Source organism: Macaca mulatta, chromosome 19, assembly GCF_049350105.2.
Source record: "Macaca mulatta isolate MMU2019108-1 chromosome 19, T2T-MMU8v2.0, whole genome shotgun sequence".
NCBI lineage: Eukaryota > Metazoa > Chordata > Mammalia > Primates > Cercopithecidae > Macaca > Macaca mulatta.
Genome location: NC_133424.1, coordinates 20,668,088 through 20,686,232, shown reverse-complemented (window position 1 = coordinate 20,686,232; position 18,145 = coordinate 20,668,088). Strand labels below are relative to the sequence as shown.

The window sequence follows — 18,145 nt, the reverse complement described above, 5'->3', positions numbered from 1 at the left end:
AAAGAAGAAAGCACTGGACTTTGTTGTTGATTTCTGTAAGATGTAAATGCACTAAGGCCATGGGAGTCATTAACTGTCATGTCAAGGTTGACCCCTACTCTATGTTGTATATATGGCCAGAGATAAACCAGCCCAAGTCCAAAGGCACACACCTACATTTGACAATGCTTATTCTTCTTCATTAGAACTTCCATCGGGACAAAGGTCCTTGTTTTATCCCATGAGTGTGTGCTGTAAAAGTACAATCTTGTCTTTTTGTCTTTGTGGCTAAAGTAGGGTCTTTTTTTTTTTTTTTTTTTTTTGAGAGGGAGTCTCGCTCTGTTGCCCAGGCTGGAGTGCAATGGCATGATCTTGGCCCACTGCAACCTCCACCTCCCGCACTCAAGCGATTCTCCCACCTCAGCCTCCCCAGTAGCTGGGATTACAGGCATGCACCACCATGCATAAATTTTCTTTGGCCCCTATTTTTATTAATTTATCTTTTTCAGCAGAAGAAAAGATAGGAACTGCAGTTGGGGGAGGAAGGCAAGGGGTTAAGTGAAAAAAAGGCATTTCAGAGGAAATGACAACCTGTTTGCCTATTTAATCTGCAAGGTTATTCCCTCAGCTTCCAAAGGAGGTCTTTTTTTGGTGTCCTGGAACATGGACAATAGCGATTTCTTCTGGCAGTTGGAGATTATCTAATACTAATAATCTAATTATCTAATATAATTATCATTATACCTTTGTGCACCAGGTCTTGGCCTTTACTATTAATAAGACCTTGTTCAGTCGGAAATTTTCCTAAAGGTATGAGCTACTCCAAAGGCATATTTGGAATCAGCATAAATTGTCCCTTCTGGATTTTGCAAGTGCTTTATGGCTTGATTTAGTGCAAACAATTCACATGTTTGAGCGGACCAATTATTAGGCAATCTTCCCGACTCTATCTCTGCGAGAGCTTCGCCATCAATTACTGAATGTCCGTTATGCCTTTTCCTTCAATCACTCGAGAAGAACCACCTAGGATTAGGTGTTGTCCCATTTTGAAAGGGGCCTTTAATCAGGCCTGACTTTTGTGTGATAATTAATTAGATCTAAACGCTTATGTTCTAACCCTTTTTGATTTGGGCTCCCTGTTGGGAAACCTGCTGGGTTAAGTGAATTGTCACTGGTTAATGTTAAGTCATCTCTTTTTAATAAGATAGCTAGATACTTAAAAATTCTTGAGTCGGTGAGCCATCTCCCTGCTTTTTGGTTCTAGATAGTTGTAACTTGATGGGGTGTGCTCACAACTAAGTTTCCTCTGAAGGTTACTTTCCTACTTTCTTCAGTTAACAGGGTGATAGCTGCAATGTACTGAACACATTCGTGCCACCCATAGGTTAGTGGATCTAAAACTTTTGATAGGAAGGCAACAGGTTGCCAATGCCCCCAGTGTTCCTGGGTAAGTGCTCCTAGAGCTACCCCCTCATTCACATTAACGACAAGGTGAAATGCTTTCTCTAGGGAAAGTAAGGCTAGGGCAGGGGCAATTACAAGTTGATGTTTAAGTTCTTCAACCTGGTGGATTTCTTCAGAAGTCCACGGGAGAAGGTTAGGCTTTTCTTGGGTAAGCTTTAGATATAAAGGTTTTGTCCTTAGGGCCTATGAGTCAATTCATAAGTGACAATACCCAACTAATCCTAGAAATTTTCTGAGTTCTTGCTTAGTCAGGCAGAGGCAATGACACGATTCCTTCAACTCGTTCAGGCTCTATCCCTCATTTGCATTTACTTATTAAGTATGCCAAGTACTTCACTTCTGGATCTACGAATTGAAGCTTTCCCTTTGAAACTCATAACCTTCCTCCTTGCAAACAGTTAAGGACATGGATGGAAAAATCAGTCACTTGTTCTACACCCTCACCTGTTATAAGAAGAACATTTACATATTGGAGCAAACATATGTGTTTGGGGGTAGAAATCTGTTCCAGAACCTGTTCTAAAATTTGGCCAAAGAGGTTAGGGGAATCTGTGAACCCTTGGGGCAAAAATCCCCATGGGTACTGTTGCTTCCATTCAGAATGAGCATCTTCCCATTCGAAAGCAAATATGTCCCGGCTGTTTTCAGCCAAGGGGCATGCCCAGAAGGTGTTTTTTAAGTCTATTACTGTAAACCATTGATGGTCATATGGGATTTTGCTGAGGATGGTGTAAGGATTAGGGACATCGGGATGAGTAGCCAGGACTATCTGGTTGATAGCTCTGAGGTCAGGTACTAGTTGATATGACCCATCTGATTTCTTTACAGGCAGTATTGGGGTGTTATAAGGGGACAAACAGGGTTCAAAGAGCCTGTCCTGAATGAGACCTTCAATTATGGGCTTCAAGCCTATTCTGCCTGCTAGGGGAATGGGATAGTGCTTTCTTCTTACTATTTTCCCAGGCGTTTTGAACTTTATGTGTATCGAAGGGACTTGATACACATAAAGTCTTCCCCGATTTCTTTCTCTTGACCAGACAGCAGGATGAATGTATTTTTCATCCATGATGATAAGTAGGTTTAATGAGGTGAGGAATCCCTCTGTGCCAACATGTAAGCCTATAACTAGTTTAGCATTAAGTCCCTTCCTAATTGGTTAATTCCTGACTCAGGTCAAGGATTAATAAAAACTTAATATGAGTTGATTGGTTTTTGTATCTGACTTCTGCTTCCTCTAGGATTTTGGCTTTAAATCCTTCTCCCTTTACTCCTGAAACAGAAAGTTCTTCCAAGGAGCAGGTGATCTCAGATGGAGGAAAACAAACAGAGGAGCGGGCTGCTTTTGAATCTACTAAAAGTGTTATGAGCTCATATTTTTGCCCCACCTCTAAATTTATCAAGAGCTTTTGGTGGGATTCGAGAGAAAAAATACATAGCCCCTGACCCCCCATTCTTCCTCAAAAGTCACGAGTGGAATAACTTCTTTTCCTTCTCCCAGTCAGAACATTCCCTCTTGAAGTGACCTTCTCTACCACATTTAAAACACTTATCCTGTCCTTCCTCTTTTCCTACTCTAGGATTCTTTGGTTTTGCTTCCCTATGCCCTTTATAGGGCCTGACAGATGAAGGCTTGGATCCTTCACAGGTTTTGGCCCCCTGGAAGCTTTGTTTAGAAGTGTATGGGTTTGGAGCCCCCTGCTGGAAGGTGGATAACATCATTTTTGCCTTCTGGTTTTGCCTCTCTTCATCCCTCCTCACATATACTCTCTGAGCTTCTCTGAGAAGCTCACTCATAGGATGGTCTTTCCAATTCTCTATCTTTTGTAATTTTTTCGAGATATCTGGCCAACCATTGGTGACAAAATGAAGCTTTAGCATTTTGCGCCCTAGTGGGTCTTCTAAATCTAAGTCTGCATATGTTCTCATTACTCTTTCAGTCTATCTATGAATTCCATAGGCCCTTCATCCTTCCCTTGTTGAATGTTGAATGCTCAGGAAAGATTTTATTTTTGTGGGGGGGTACTGACTCCCGAATTTATTATCATTTCCCTGAAGTCTTGCATATTTTCCCGGTGAGCTGCATTGTTATTATCCCTTTGGGGGTCTTGGATGGGGCATTTTTGGTCCACAGCTGGAACGTTTTGACCAAGAGGATGTTCATGTTCCCAGACTACCATAGCAGCCCTACAGATCATGTTCCTTTCTTCCTGAAAAGAGGATGTCCAGTATGGACATTAACTCGGCCCAAGTGTGTAACTGAGGTCCTAAAAATTGGTCAATTTGATCTGCCACTCCAAGGGTCATCTAACAGCTGCTTGAATTCTTTTTTAAAATTTTGAACTTCTGAGCTAGTTGAGGGAGCATTCACGAAGCCAATGGCCCCCTTCCTTGGGACACCTCCCTTAAGGGGAAGAGGGTTGGGGCTGACTCCTTAGACGCAAGAGGAAAAAGTCCTTTTTACATTGTTCTACCTCACGCTACAGTCCTTTTAGGGAATGGTACTTAGGCTGCTAAGGAGCAGGCTGATGGGATGATAATTCCCAAGAACAAGGCTTGTACGGAGGAGGGGATTTGGAGTGGGGTCTGGGGCAGCAGTGGCTTCCTGAGGAGGGGGATCGGGGGTACTAAGCAGAGGAAGATGGTCCAGGGGATCCCATGCATTGGAGTCTTTAGGCATTGGAACAAGCTTATTTTTCAGAGGTGCTAGATCAGGGTTTCCCCCGGTTCTCTTTAAAGGAAAAAGGAGGACAGGTCCTTGTCTCCAACAAAGAGCATAGTCCAGCTCTTCTTGACTGGACTTTTATCATTCACATATTGAATTAAAAGCGGACACATCACATCCTCATTTGACCCAAACTTTGGCCAGAAGACTGAGGGTTTGAGGATGAGTTCTTGAGTCCAAATAAAACAGCAACATTTTATCATTTGTTGCTTTTCCTTATGCTTAGTCCTTTCATTATCTTTCCAATATTTTAACATGAAACCTAGGGGACTATCAAGGGGAATATCATTGCTGTTAGCTTTATCCTTTTTACTACCTGTCTTACTTGGAGTATTTCCCATTTGGGTGCTAGTCAGCTCAATCCGTCATACTAGAGATTTCTTGCCTTTCCTACCTTGGAAGTTTGGGGTGAGGCTGAACCCATTATATTAGAGATCTCTTGCCTTCCCTCTCCCGAGAGGCTTAACCCCACCTATTGGAGGTCTCTTGCACTCTTCTCCTTTTGCTTCATCCTCTCTGGCCACTTCCTCAGAGGGAATTTAGGTCCCTCTTAGCATTGGTGGGTTCACTATAAGCTCCTGACCTGGACTCCTTTACAGGAGGGCCGCAATAAGCCATATGAGGTGACCATGGAACTCAGACTGGACTCCCTCACTCCACACTCAATGTCCTTGGATCTCATTCATGCACTTTCAACCTCCAAGATATCCTGACCACCAAGGAAATACTTTCTTGCACCTGCCACGTTTCTTACCTTGGTCTGTGCACAGAGTTACCTGGTCACGGAAGTGTGTGAGGATCCTTCCACCCTCACTGTTGACAGTCCGTGTTTATTCATCACTCCAGGGGAAGTCTCAATCCCCTTGCCTCTGAGGCCATGGCAACAAGGCAGTCAGATACATCTCCTCATGAGAGATGATGGGGGACCTCTCCCCAGAGGAGAAAGTGAATCCCAGACGAGCCCCCAAGATCGTTGGAAATAAATGCTTGGTGCCACAAAGAAGAATAAGCACTCTGGCAGAAAGCTTTCTCAGCAAGGCAATTTACTTCTGCAGAAGAGTGCCACTTGTGCCTGGCGTGGCTGCAAGAGCACACTGAGCAAGGCAGGGCACGGGTTTTTATCCCTAACGCAGCAGATCCTGTAGCTGTGTCCTTTCCCCATTGGCTAGAGTCGTACTGCACGATCTAACTGACCTGATTGGCTACTATTTAAAATTGAATAGGGCTTATTAGGCGGGAAGGGAGAGACTGTCCATTACAGTACAAGGCATGTCGCCCAGGGTGGAGTGAAGTGGCATGATCTCGGCTCACTACAACCTCCATCCCCCGGGTTCAAGCAATTCTCCTGCCTCAGCCTCCCAAGTAGCTGAGATTACAACACACGCCACCACCCACAACTAATTTTTGAATTTTTAGTAGAGATGGGGTTTTACCATGTAGGCCAGGCTGGTCTCAAACTCCTGACCTCAGGTGATCCACCCACCTTGGCCTCCCAAAGTGCTGGGATTACAGGCATTGAGTCACCACGACTGGCCGATGCCACATATTTTTGCTTTTGTTTTTTTTCTTTTCTTTACACAGGTGCTAATGAACTCAGGTATAATTAACCCTCAGTGGTAAATTATTCACTAACTACAGTAATAGAGTCCAATTTTTATGAATAGGTTTTCAGTTCTTTGATATTGTCCTACATTCAGAAATCACAAATGAAACATACTGGAATGTGTGATGTGAACAATGTCTTGGAGATTAACATCCAGGTTTTTACATATTACATAGAACAACATGAAAGCTGGTACCATATGGGAACCAAAGGAACTGTCCCTGAGAACATAGAATTTTAAGGACGTCAATTATTAAGAGGTTACATGGAAGCAGAAGTGCTCCTAGATGTTTCCATTATCTAGATAGAAAAATTCAACAGATGAGCCCCAGTGAGTTAAGGAACATCCTTAACTGCTGTGGGTGATGGTCTTTCCATCCAAAGCAGAGATGTGAAACCGGACAGGTTTCAAAGGACCCCCCAGTGCTCCACATCTCAGAAGTTGCTCCCACAAATCTGGAATGCTATCTGTTCCTGACGGATCAGGTCCCACTGTGTCTCTGAGACACTGACTTGAGATGAGGCCAATTAGTTCAAGCGTAAATGGCCTAAATCATCATCAGCTTCAGGTTGTGTTTTGGAGCTTGTCCACTTAAGAGGGTTGATAAAAAATGGCTCACAAGACACATGCCTGGGAAATGGGGTTTTCTCCTTTGCTCTCAGCAGATCCTGGGCAACCCAGTAATTAACCTTCTTGATTTCTCAACTTTCACATTTGCGAAAAAGTCGCCAGTGCCCGTGACATTTCCCCGAAGACACAGCCCTTGTCACCCCCTACAAAGTTCTTAAGTTGTGCGCAGGTGGGCCAGGTGGCAGATTTCTCTCAAAAGCAGCTGAGCTCGCGCTCTGGCTGGAAAAGACAGAGGGCTGAGGCACAATGGACATTGTCTCACACATCAGGACAGTTTCCATAGCAGTTTAGGAAAGAAGGCAGCTCCCTGGGCTGGAGACGATGCAATGCTCTGGAAAGACCCTCAGGTGCGGGTGAGAGAGGAAACCCAGCTGCACAGGGTCAGTGAGGGGAGGCCGAACCGCCCGATTTGGACAAAGGTAAAGTATACTTCCTAGCCTAATACCCTCCTCAATGCCCAGCCCAGACCTACTCTTCATGTCCCTAGCTGTATTCACGCTCCCTGGCAAGGGAGCGGCACGGAATTGCCTGCCAGCAACGCTTTGGACACCAGTAAGTCTACACCGCTCTGCCCCTACCTCCAGGGCTACGCACCGCCCCGACGCATACTGGGATTGTAGTTCTGAAGCTACCTACCCATTGGCTAAGAATGGTGAAGAGACTACAGCTCCCAGCATACCAGGCGCGGCGCGCAACGCCCTGCCCCTTCTTCTGGGCTGCGAACTGCCCCCGAGCCTGGTACAGGCAGGGATTGTAGTCCTGTAGCCTTCTAGCCAAAGGGCTGGGAGTTGCCATGAGACTACATCTCCCAGAAAGATCAGCGAGGCGCGCGCCGTTCTGCCCCTTCCTCCAGTGATGCGCACAGTCCCTGATCCCTGTGCACGCTGGGATTGTAGTCCTGCAGCCCGGCCATCACTGGCCGGCATTGGTTAAGAAATTTCAGCTCCCGGCATGGTGGACGAAGGCTCCACCTGCAGCCTCGCTCCTCCATGCCTTCAGAGCACTTCCGCCATGCGGAGGGGGAACCTGGCTGTTCTTTAACCTCTCCTACCTGATGAGAGTGAACGTAGCCAGGGCAGCGTGTCTCACCAAGTAATTGTGATCCCGCATCCCCCAACGTTCTGGCTTCTTGACTTCCAAAGTGCCGGAAGTTTGATTTCTCACAGAACTGCAAGGATCCGGGATCGTTTCCCAGCCTGCTCAGAGTTGCCGTGGTTCTCACCCTCTGGGAAGCTGGAACACTCAGTGACACCATGTGTTCCTTGAAACTAATCTGTGTCACCTTTTAGGCTTTTGAGACCACTTGAACTCTGACTTTGTGTCATTTATTACCAAATCTACCGAAATGGGTCAACTGTCTGATTTTACCTTCTTTCCACACATGCTGGTTAGGTAATTAGTTGATTAGACATGGTTTCCTCCAAAAGGGCATCATCTCTTCCAGATTACCTCCAAGAGAAGGATGAAACGGTTGGGAGCTCTAAGGATCCATTTCCCAAATTTGAGATTCCACACTGATCATTCCTGGGCAAAATGTGACATTCTTTTCCATAACCACAATCTTAGGCCAGTCTGAGTGCCATCCCAGCGCAATGGGGCTTATGGAACTCCAACTTAGTTCTGGTTAAGTTTTATGTAAATATGCTTGTCTCTGTTTTGCCTGGCTCTACTACATAAAATGTCTAGGAGAAAGTAGGAGGTGACAAGAATACAGGTGAAATTACAGGTATTGGAATGGGACACACTGATTCTGTGGAGGTAGAGGGAGAACAACAACCTAAAACCCAAGGAATGCACAACTTAAACCTCAGAAGCTGTGGGGAATGGAGGGGCATTAATAAGTTTTTGTCTTTCTGAATTACTCCTCATGCAACCCAGAAAAGAGTATGGGAATCCTGTTGGGCCAGGACAGGAGTAGTATTTGTTAGACCAGAAGGTAAGGCAGGGACTGTGAATTCATCTCCTCCTTTTGACTCCCCACATTACCCTTTAGAATCCTTTGAGACTGTTCTCTCTCTCTATGATGTAGGTGTGGAATTCTAGGGGGCAGCACGCATTCTCAATGCCCAGCTGTCTGAGACCACAGTTCCTTCAGGTGATGAATGATATGGTTTGGCTGTGTCCCCACCCACATCTCATCTTGAATTGTAGCTCCCATAACTCCCATGTGTTGTGAGAGGGACCTTGTGGGAGGTAATTGAATCACAGGGGTGCATCTTTCCCAAGCTGTTCTTGTGATAATGAATATATGTCACGAGATCTGATGGTTTTACAGAGGGCAGTTCTCCTGCACATGCTCTCTTGCCTGCCACAATGTAAGATGTGACTTTGCCTCTCCTTGCCTTCCTCCATGATTTTGAACCGACCGCCCACCTCCAGCCATGTGGAACTGTGAGTCAATTAAACTTCCTTCCTTTATAAATTACCCAGTCTTGGGTATGTCTTTATTAGTAGCATGAGAACAGACTAATACTATGGAGAACCATTGCTTTTTTTCAGAAGAGACTCAGTCCCCCATGGGTAAGCTTAAGCTGGACGCTAGGCAGCATTGATTACATTTTCTCCTTCTTCTGTGAACTGAGGCTCCTCCTTCACGTTTCCTACCACTTAGAGATGAATTTGTGTTAGTCAATATTTGCGTAAATTAGAGACATAGGTAAAGGGAATCTTAGCCCCCAGCATAACTTGACAAGAGCCTATTGTCTTCCCACTTTATGAAATCTATTATGTTGGCACAGAGAGATACCTTAAGATGGGGTCTCTCAGGAGCAATTAGAGCAGCGTACTTCTAGAGAAGCTGATAGGACAGGGCAGGTGTGCCAGTGAGGATCAAAGCTTTTGTCCACATTTTTGAGTTGGTCTGTGTGTGGCAGATGACTTTGGGAAAGATCCCAGATCCCTGGAAGGAACCATTAAGAGAGGATCCATGTAGATCAGAACATTTGCGCGCGTGTTCATCAGTGTTTAAGTCGGATTCTCAGGGTTAAGTCTGTGGTAGGGCTGCAGGGCAATGCTTCCTGTGAAAGATTCTGATCAAATGTCAAATATGTGGCTCTGGCATAGGGAGGCATCTTTATCTGACAGAACATCGTACTTCTGTGGATGTGAGATTCTTTGCCCTTCCTTAGCCGGGCACCACTGACTGATTGTTTGAGAATCATGCATACATAGGCCTTTTTGTTTTGAATTTCTTCAATATTGGAACAGAAAAAAACATTTTTATACACTTTCAAACTGAATAAGAGCATGAGCAACTTCAGGGAGAATGTCACAGGAGGAAACTCTGGGGCCTTGCCCATCCCCAGAAGCCTCCAAAATGCTGATACAGCCTGTAGAATTCACCTTGTCAACACCAATTTATTTTTCCGTATAGATTTATCTTTCATTGGACCTTTATTTTGTTCTATGTCATGAAGAATAAGTCATTTCTTTCCTTTGTCATAGGAACACCAATTTTTGACACATCAAGTATTAGTGATGTCATCCTCCACATAGTTTTTTCTCCTTATAAATTTTTGCTTTGGTTTAAATATTTGTGTCCTTCTCCAAATTCATATGTGGATAGTATTAGGGATTTTTTGAGACGGAGTCTTGTTCTATCACTCAGACTGGAGAGCAGTGGCGCGATCTCGGCTCACTGCAAGCTCTGCCTCCCGGGTTCATGCCATTCTCCTGCCTCAGCCTCCCGAGTATCTAGGACTACAGGCGCCCGCCACCATGCTGGGCTAATTTGTTTTTTTATTTTTAGTGGAGATGGGATTTCACAGTGTTAGCCAGGTTGGTCTCGATCTCCTGACCTCGTGATCTACCCACCTCGGCCTCCCAAAGTGCTGGGATTACAGGTGTGAGCCACCGCACCTGGCCAGACTTATTTTTAAAATACAGATAAAGTCATTTATATGATGAAACACTGCTTTGTTTCAGTGTAAAATGCCAATAGAAAATATACAAAATAAAAGAACATAATATATAAAATAACAATGCCTGTATAAGATTTAATATCCTACAATAAAATAAGATCAATTGAAACCTATGAAATGGAAGAAAATTTAAAATTAGGCAGATATTATGAACCAGGTGAGGAATAAATACATGTGTCAATAAGCATTTAATGTATTTTGTTTTAGATTTTATACTAAACAATAAAAACTAAAAAAAGTAGCATGGTAATTTCACCATGATTTTATCAACCTGCAAACAATAGAAACACTTCTCCATTAGAGAATGCTGATTAGTTTCTATCCACTAATTTGTGGATATCAGTCCTCCCTGGACTCAGGCTGAGAGAGTAAAGAGCTTCAGCTTTTTCTGAATTGAAGGGGGGGAGAATAGGCGGGGCGCGGTGGCTCAAGCCTGTAATCCCAGCACTTTGGGAAGCCGAGACGGGTGGATCACAAGGTCAGGAGATCAAGACCATCCTGGCTAACATGGTGAAACCTCATCTCTACTAAAAAATACAAAAAATAAACTAGCCGGGTGAGGTGACGGGCGCCTGTAGTCCCAGCTACTCGGGAGGCTGAGGCAGGAGAATGGCGTGAACCCGGGAGGCGGAGCTTGCAGTGAGCTGAGATATGGCCACTGCACTCCAGCCTGGGCGACAGAGCAAGACTCCGTCTCAAAAAAAAAAAAAAAAAAAAAAAAGAAGGAGGAGAATATAAATACATATTCATTTTGGTACACTGTACAATATACAAACATATATGCATGATTATATGCTAATTTTTTTCTGATTATAAAGAAATGCATAACTGTCATAAGATATCCAAAAGACATCAAATGTCTTACATGAAATATAATACATGAAATGTCAGTAATCTTGACCCTCAAGAAAACCCAGAGTTCGCCATTCTGAGTACACTGTTCAAGTTTCTTTCCTAGGACCACCACAGGTTCTGTCATGTACTACCACAATGAGTGTAAAAGTGTCTGACAAGTAGCAGGCCTTTTCCTGCAGGAGCCACATTTTCTGTTTCCAGAGTGTTTTGAAATGTTTGTTTTTCAGTGCCGTAAAGAAATAGCACTTGAACATCAATTTAATTTATTTAGTGAGGCCATTTTTACTTCCTGCAGAAAGGGTACACTCGCCAGCAGTTTTGCCACGAGAGTACACCGAACAAGAGACAGGGTTATTTATAAGCTGACACATCCACCCTACTGCTGGAACAGGACCTCACATTCTGTATTTGTCCCCGATTGTTTAGCAACTTAGAACTTTTTAAAAGAGACAAAGGTAGAGGAGAACGAAGGAAGGAGGAAGTAACTTGTGGAATGCTGAGAAAGGTGAAAACACTTTTAAATGAGGAAGAGGAACAGGCCATGACCTAATGCTTGCTTGGACCACTATAAGCATGCCAGGGCAAATATTTAGGAGCACCGGTCTTTGAATAAATTTTGCTTCTATGAGAAGTTACTATTTATTCATAATCAAATGGGGAGGAAAGTCTTTGAAGAGGAACCTCTACTTTACTTTTTACACAGAGTCCAGGATCTATAAGGCCCTGGCTGCTAAAAAAGCTCCCAGTTTCTTTCCCAGGGAAGGCTGTGTTAATCCATCCTCTGTTTCTTCTCACCTTGGAAGAGTCAAATTCTTGCCTAACCTAGCAGTGCTGTTTCTGACTTTGAGTTTAGTTTCCTTGGAATTATCCTCATTTGAATTGGGCTGCGGTAAAGAGGAGTTTAGGTGACTCTCCTCTCTCTAGGCACAGAGCCCCACAGTCTATCCCTAACCTGTATTTGTGGGTCGTTCTCTCAGCTGAGGCTCTTCAGCCAGTGTCAAGAATGAACAGGAAGAACATAGCTCTTGGGGATGATTGCCACATTTCTCAAAGGCCCCTGAGGGCTATAAGCCATTTCCCATCCTCAATCTCAAAATGAAACCCAAACAAAGATACAGATTAGTATCCCTGATTACACACCAACCAAACACATTTATTTTGTAATTTATTTTCCCCTGATCACCATTATGGTTGAATGCCTCTTTATGCTAGAAAAGTCCATTTGTATTTCTTTTACCATGGAATGTTTTTATAGGTTCTGTGTCTTCTTTTTATTAAGTTCATGTTTTTACTCTTCATTATCAGGAGTTCCTACCATATTTTATTTGCATACCATTTCTCCCACATTATTCTAGAAGGCTGAAGCCTGTCCATGCATCCAAAAATAGATCTGTCCTGGATCTTTTCTCACAAGTCAGCCAGCTGTCAAGACACCTGAGTTGTGATTCTTTCACCTGGCAGAGCCTCTCATCAACACATGAACTGAGCTTCCTCTTATCTTATGGACAGCCGATGCATGGAGGTGGATTTTTGAATCAGCCTCATGCTGCACTCAAGCACTTTGGCCAGGACTCAATGCTCATTGCCAAGACGAAAATCAGCAAACTAGCAGTTTGCTTTTATGATGTTCTCCAGCCTGCAACCCAGACATTTATCCTGGCCACTTCTTCAACTCTGACTTAAGGTTGTGCTGATGTAAATGCAAACCTAGCTCTGTGTGGCTAGGACTAACAAACATCTATGTGGCTAGGACTGCAAATACTAAGCACCAGGCAAGAGGGCTCCCCAGTTTCCAACCAGACTTTGTAGAATTTCCCCAAAATACTGACTTGGCCTCTTTCAGACCCTATCTCCCAAAGAGAAGCAGAGAGGGGCTCTGGAAGCCATTTAGACTGTCTGGCCTCTTCCCTAGTGAAAATGGACTTGGATACAAAAACGTAACCTAGTGACCTCGAAGACACCAGCCCAGATACTGAGCACTGACCTCCTGCCTCTCCAGGACAGACATCATCTGAACCAGATCAAAGCCCACACTGTTCCTCCACGTGCACCTTTCAGACATGTGCCAGAACAGCCCTCCAGAATTGTCTGGAGATGGGACAAGAGGTGGCGGAGCTCCAGGTTCAGAATGGCTGCCTCATCCCTCCCTCCTGAACAGTCTATACCTGCTGATTAGAGCTCTCACAACTTAAGGGGCTTAGCCCTCCCTGAGTAAGTGTCCCCTAAGAGGACCTTCTGATCTTTTTCTACGCTGAGCAGGGTGCGCAGGAATGACACCCTCTATGCTAGGGGATATATGACCTCCACTCCCACACGACTTGGTTGACTGATGAACTGATGCACTGAAGAGGAAGAAGAAGCAGGAACAGCCTGTTTCTCCAGCCGTGATGTCTGTGCGAATGAAGGAACCCCAAATAATATTGGGTGGTAGACACACAGGTACTGCCTAATAAGGAAATTTAAGTTGAATGTAAAGGGAACTTATATGCCATATACAAAATTTAAGTTAGTGAATTTTAGAAGAAAACTTGAGTTAAAATTTGTAAAGGCATTAACACAATTTTAATAGGAAGCTATAAAAATTATCTGCACTTACTGTGTTAACAACTGAAGTTTGGGTGACTATGTAAAGGCCATCTATGGGCTTCAAAAGGTATCTGCTACTTAATGTTATAAGACATTTACTTTCAAATATTTGCTGTTTTTAACCAGTGCCTTCTCATGATACAAATTTTCTTTCCTTTTTTTTTTTTTTTTTCCTGCAACGGAGTCTCACTCTGTCACCCAGGCTGGAGTGCAGTGGCCTGATCTCAGCTCACTGCAACCTCCACCTCCCAGGTCCAAGCGATTCTCCTGGCTCAGCCTCCTGAGCAGCTGGGATTACAGGCACCTGCCACTGCGCCTGGCTAATTTTTGTAGTTTTAGTAGAGACGGGGTTTCACCATCTTGGCCAGGCTGGTCTTGAACTCCTGACTTCGTGATCCACCTGCCTCAGCCTCCCAAAGTGCTGGGATTACATGCGTGAGCCACCGCGCCCATTCCTATATGAAAATTTGTTATTGTGAGGGAGCATTTCTATGAAAACAAGAGTAGGAATTTTGCCAATTTTGGTTATTAAAATAATAAAAAATTTTGGTGAACTTGTTTTTCTTAACCAAATGCTCCTACAGATAGCATATTGCACAGATGTTTTGATTGTCCTTTCACCTTAAGTCAATTTTTCTTAATTTTATTCATCCAATGGTATTTACTTTAGATAAAAGAGACATTGTACTTGCCGTGTGCTCTATGGATCCGAAATATGAATTCTGAGTCCAAACTCAGACCTACTTTATAAAAATCTAGATTTTAAATAATACTTTGAGGTAACTTGAGGGCACATTTATGATTGTTAAGTGGAGTAATTCTGTTCTTAAAAGAGGAGATGTTTATATGAGCGAGTTGATTTGTCCAAAAAGTACAGTTAAGATCGCACCTTTTAATGTATATACATTTTATCTAAAAAAAACTAAAAAATTAATAAAGGGTTGGGAAATTGGTTGATATGTCAATGAAACAAAAATGGCACGTGTCAGGTTGCTGTTAAAGCTGGGTAACAGGTCTATTATACACCTTCTTTGTATCTTGTATATGTTTTTAATGCTCTGTAATAAAACACTTGTACAAAATGACAAAGTCGATCTACACTTAACTCTTAAGCTCTTACTTTTGGGAAGAGAAGGAGAAAGTGACTGTCGGGCATGAGTACGTCTGATTCTATTTCTTGGTTACCCAAGTTCGGTTTGTAATAATTCATCAAGCTTTCCATAAATGTTTTGCACATATATTTCTGTATGCATGTTATACATCAATCAAAATTTAAATATTACATGTTTGCATAGTAGTTATAGATTAATATTTGAGAATAATAGTAATGCTTTATTTTGTTTTATTTTAAAGGCGGACATGTGGCAGGGTGCAGTGGCTCACGCCTGCAATCCCAGCACTTTGGGAGGCCGAGGCGGGCAGATCACCCAAGGTCTGGCCAACATGGTGAAACCTCGTCTGTACTAAAAATACAAAAAATTAGCTGGGCGTGTTGGTGCGTGCCTGTAATCCCAACTGCTGAGGAGGCTGAGGCAGGAGTATAACTTGAACCTGGGAGGCGGAGGTTGCAGTAAGCCAAGATCCGTGCCACTGTACTCCAGCCTGGGCGACAGAGCAAGACTCTGTCTCAAAAAATAAAAATAAAATAATATAAGGTAAAATAAAATAAAATGGACATGTGTGCTCAGGGCACCATCAGATATATATTAATATTCCAAGTTATTGATTCAGGTTCTAACTTTGGGTGACCCCCTAGGTCTTTTAATTTTCACCTCAATTCTGTAAGTAGCATGGTTTTTTCGTTTGTTTGTTCATTTTGAGATGGAGTCTCGCACTGTCCCCTGGGCTGGAGTGCAGTGGTGCAATCTTGGCCCACTACAAGAGTCTCCTGCCTTAGCCTCCAAGTAGTTGGGATTAGAGGCGCCTGCCCCCATGCCTGGCTAATTTTTTGTATATTTGGTAGAGATGGGGTTTCACTGTGTTAGCCAGGCTGGTCTCGAACGCATGACCTTGTGTTCCACCAGCCTCGGCCTCCCAAAGTGCTGCAATTACAGGTGTGAGCCACCGTGCCCAGCCAGTAGGATGATTTTAACTTTTTGGGATGTGATTTTGTTTTCAGCAAGATTCTCCCCCGAGAATGATGCTCACCGGGACCAGGGCACACAGCACAGTGCCCCGTGCATAGTATGCACTAAGCACATATGGAGCCAGGTAGAATCAGGAACAAAGCGAGTAGCAGAGGTTGGTTCTGCAAAGTATAGTAAGTAGGAAATGAGTTAAGATTGCAAGGTCACAACTCAGCAGCAAACGTTTTTACATGCATTTGAAAAACCATTTGTAACTAATTCATCAAACTGTTGGTGAAAAGCAGTGGTTTGGGGGCTTGGCTACACACTGTAATCACCCTGAGAGCTTTAAACCATATTGTTGCCCAGATCCAACTCCAAGGATTCTAATTTAATTGGTCTGTTGCAACTTGGGCTTAAGGGATTTTAAGTTTCCATCCTGCCCCGCCCTGCCAGTCATTCTCCACCATCTCCCGAACCCCCCTCCCTGCCACGAAGTCTCACTCTGCAATGGCGCGATCTCAACTTACTGCAACCTCCGCCTCCCAGGTTCAAGCCATTCTCCTGCCTCAGGCTCCCGCGTAGCTGGGATTACAGGCGTGTGCCATCATGGCCGGCTAATTTTTGTATTTTTAATAGAGACGAGGGTTTCACCATGTTGGCCAGGCTGGTCTCGAACTCCTGACCTCAGGTGATCCGCCCGCCTCTGCCTCCCAAAATGCTGAGATTACAGGCGTGAACCACCGCTCCCTGCCCCGCAGGTGATTTTTATTTGCCAGGGGTAAGAAGCGCTGGATCTGATGAGGAATGCATTAGCTGTGAGTGATTTTCATGTATGCTGGGGGGATTTGCCTCATGGCAACTCTGGAGATTGGGGTTTTAGAAAACATCCTTGCCCTGTTAAAAACTCGAAGATGGCCGGGCGCGGTGGCTCAAGCCTGTAATCCCAGCACTTTGGGAGGCCGAGGCGGGTGGATCACGAGGTCAGGAGATCGAGACTATCCTGGCTAACACGGTGAAACCCCGTCTCTACTAAAAAATACAAAAAACTAGCCGGGCGTGGTGGCGGGCGCCTGTAGTCTCAGCTACTCGGGAGGTTGAGGCGGGAGAATGGCATGAACCCGGGAGGCGGAGCTTGCAGTGAGCCGAGATCACGCCACTGCACTCCAGCCTGGGAGACACAGCGAGACTCCGTCTCAAAAAAAAAAAAAAAAAAAAAAAAAAAAAAAAAAAAAAAACAACAACTCGAAGATGACTTCAAGACGTACTTAACTGCTTGGCTAAATTGCAGAAAGAGAAAATGCCTTCTTCAGAGATCTTTTTTTTTTAAACAGGGTTTCACTCTGTCACCCAGGCTGTAATGCAGTGGTGCGATCGTGGCTCACTGCAGTTTTGACCTCCCAGGCTCAAGTGATCCTCCTGCCTCTCAGCCTTCCTGAGTAGCCAGGATTACAGGCGTGCACTACCAGGCTTGGCGAAATTTTTTTTTTTTTTTTTTTTTTGAGACGGAGTCTTGCTCTGTAGCCCGGGCTGGAGTGCAGTGGCCGGATCTCAGCTCACTGCAAGCTCCGCCTCCCGGGTTTAGGCCATTCTCCTGCCTCAGCCTCCGGAGTAGCTGGGACTACAGGCGCCCGCCACCTCGCCCGGCTAGTTTTTTGTATTTTTAGTAGAGACGGGGTTTCACGGTGTTAGCCAGGATGGTCTCGATCTCCTGACCTCGTGATCCGCCCGTCTCGGCCTCCCAAAGTGCTGGGATTACAGGCTTGAGCCACCGCGCCCGGCCTAATTTTTAATTATTTTTTGCAGAGATGGGGTCTCGCTATGTTGCCAGAGCTGGTCTTATACACCTAGCCTCAAGTGATGCTCCCGCCTCAGCCTCCCTAGTAGCTCGAACTACAGGCACAGGCTACCATGCCTGGTTTGTTTTTTAAAATGTGGCTACTAGAAAATTTAAAATTCATATGTACCTCACAGTTTATTTCTTAGAGAATTGCCTCCCTTGTGACATCTCAGGCTGCCTGCTCAAAAGACTGGAGGCTAGGAAAGTGATGAAATCTGAAATTTTAAAATAATTGTCATATTGTTTCCATTTGTGAATAGCATATGTCTATTATTCACAAATAAAGATAACCTTATATACAAAGTTAAATGCAAATGTTCCCCAGGCGGGGCCAGTTTCCAGCTAAGGAAGGAAGGGCGCCAGAAAAGGGTTCAGGAAAAACCTGTAACTCCTGCCTTTTTCAACCCATTCTCAGATCACGTCTACTATCACTCATGACCTGAGGGGACGGGGCGTGGAACTGTATCCAATCATGGGCG

At 44.3% G+C, this 18,145-nt stretch overlaps 1 protein-coding gene across 1 annotated transcript in view; it reads left to right on the top strand.

Moving 5' to 3' along the window:
• Positions 1 to 18,145, top strand: part of ZNF682 (zinc finger protein 682) — a 240,482-nt gene that overhangs the window by 191,555 nt on the left and 30,782 nt on the right. The window lies entirely within an intron of this gene.